General features: G+C 65.9%; 1 pseudogene across 1 annotated transcript in view; it reads left to right on the plus strand.

The window, feature by feature from the left end:
* Window positions 1-288: 288 nt before the first annotated feature.
* The window catches only part of LOC103250731, a 3,402-nt pseudogene continuing 1,235 nt past the window's right edge, over window positions 289-2,455 (plus strand). Inside the window, exons 1-2 of the transcript XR_002481407.1 lie at window positions 289-2,346; window positions 2,424-2,455. The exon at window positions 2,424-2,455 is cut by the window's right edge and continues 1,235 nt beyond it. The product of XR_002481407.1 is annotated as an atrophin-1 pseudogene (transcript). The remainder of the gene's footprint in view (window positions 2,347-2,423) is intronic.

A 2,455-nucleotide genomic window follows, 5' to 3' on the forward strand; every position in this document is an offset into this window, starting at 1 on the left:
GGGAGGCGATTGGTCTGGGCGGGGGGCGATCGTGCGGGCCGGGATGGAGATGGAGACCGCTCTCCGGCGGGGCCGGGCCCGCCGCCGCCGCCGCCGCCCCCCACCCCGGAGGCGCCGGGACCAGAACCCGCTCGGAGCCGCTGGCGCCTGGAGCTTCCGCCAGATCCTGCAAGGTCCAGGGACCTAAGCTGGGAACTTGGAGATCCGGCTTCCTGCTTCTCCGGCCTCGAGGCCTCGACGGTGGTAACTTGGAGTAGAGCAGAGGCGTTTCTGTATTCAACTGCCCAGGCAGAGGAGAATGGGGTCTCCACAGCCTGAAGGATGAAGACAGACAGAATAAAGACTCAATGTCAGTGAGGAGTGGACGGAAGAAAGAGGCCCTGGGCCCCGGGAAGAGCTGAGATCGAGGGGCGGGCCTCCCCTGGAGGGTCAGCACGTCCAGCAGCGATGGCAGAGACGAGAAGTCCAGGCAGACGACCGAGAAGGCCCGAGTAGAGGAATCCTCCGCCCCAAAGGTTAGCAAGCAGGGCCGGAGTGAAGAGATCTCGGAGAGTGAAAGTGAGGAGACCAGGGCACCCAGGAAGCCCAAGACTGAGCAGGAGCTCCCCCGGCCGCAGTCTCCCTCGGACCTGCAACAGCGACCCCAGGGATATCGACCAGGACAAGCGGAGCACATCCCTAGCATCTACAACCGCGGCAGCGTGGAGAATGACTCCGACTCCTCTTCCGGCCTGTCCAAGGGCCCAGCCCACCTCCGCTGTTTCCTCCCTCCCCTCCACCGCCAGACAGCACCCCTCGACGGTCAGAGCCTGGCTTTGAGCCCCATCCTCCTGTGACACCCACTGGATATCATGCTCCGATGGAGCCCTCCGCGGTTCCAATGTTCCAGGCTCCGCCTGGAGCCCCTCCCCCTCACCCGCAGCTCTACCCTGTGGGAGCCGGTGGAGGAGTTTTGTCGGGGAGCCCCAGTAGGTTCCAAGGCAGGAGGGTCTGCCTCATCAGTGGGGCCTTGGAGGGGGGGGGTAAGCAGCACCCTCCGCCCACTACCCACATTTCAATACCAAGCTCTGGGGCTGGTGGCGCTCCCCCAACAATGCCACCGAACACTCCAGTGGGTGGCGGGAACCTACCCTCTGCTCCACCACCAGCCACCTTCCCCCATGTGACACCGAACCTGCCTCCCCCGCCTGCCCTGAGACCCCTTAACAATGCGTCAGCTTCTCCTGACCTGGGGGCCCAGTCGCTATCTGGGCATCTGCCCTCTCCTCATGCCATGGGGCAGGCTATGGGCGGACTTCCTCCCGGCCCAGAGAAGGGCCCGACTCTGGCCCCCTCGCCCCACCCTCTGCCCCCCGCTTCCTCCTCTTCTACCCCAGCGCCCCCATGAGGTACCCCTATTCATCCTAGTAGCAGTAGCTCTGCGGCTGCCAACTCTGCCGTTGCCGCCGCTGCCGCCCAGCACCCAGCTTCCCAGGCGCTGCCTATTATGCCCACTCTTTCCTTCCCTCGGCAAACCTCTCCATCTCCAACCAGTCCCCCAAGTACACCCAGCCTTCTCTCTCGTCCCAGCAGTGTGGAGCCAGGGTCCCCCTCCGCCTCCTCCGTATGGCCCTCTTAGCCAACAGCAATGCCCCACCTCGGCACCTTCCCGCCTTCTGCCGGGGACCAAGCCAGTGTCCACCCGCCAGCCCCAACAAACCACCACCAGCAGCAGCAGCAGCAGCAGCAGCATCACAGGACCTCTGGGGCCCCGCCTGGAGCGTTTCCCACCCTTCGGAAAGCAGTGGCTCCCACCATGCACACTCTTATGCCCTGTCGCCCTCCTTGGGGGTCTCTGAGGCCCTACCCGCCCGGGGCCAGCGCACCTGCCCCCGCCGCACAGCCAGGTGTCCTACAGCCAGGCCGGCCCCGCGGCCCTCCAGCCTCTTCCTCTTCCAACTCGTCCTCCTCCTCCTCTCAAGGGTCCGACACCTGCTCGCACTCCTCCCTCTCCCAGGGCCCCAAAGGGGCGCCCTACCCCTTCCCGCCGGTGCCCACGGTCACCACCTCCTAGGCCACCCTTTCCACGGTCATCGCCACCGTGGCCTCCTCACCAGCAGGCTACAAGACGGCCTCGCCGCCCGAGACCCGCCGTACGCGAAGCGAGCCTCGTCCCTGGGGACCTACACGACGGCCACCCCGTCCGGGTACAAGCCTGGCTCTCCCCCCGCCTTCCGAACAGGGACCCCGCCGGGCTACCAAGGCGCCTCGCCGCCCGCGGGCCCAGGGACCCTCAAGCCGGGTTCGCCCGCTGCAGGCGCGAGGCCGCTACCGCCGGCGGATTGGCAGGCTGGATACTCTGGCTTTGTGCGTGCTCTCCTCCCTGATTCTCAGAGCTCACCTGTATATGATCTATACTAAGCGGGGGAGCATTTGGTGACCAGAGTGCATCTTCAGCTGCTGCACTGAATGGATC

Source organism: Carlito syrichta, unplaced genomic scaffold (genome assembly GCF_000164805.1).
Source record: "Carlito syrichta isolate Samal-C Ts95f unplaced genomic scaffold, Tarsius_syrichta-2.0.1 Scaffold52977, whole genome shotgun sequence".
Lineage (NCBI taxonomy): Eukaryota > Metazoa > Chordata > Mammalia > Primates > Tarsiidae > Carlito > Carlito syrichta.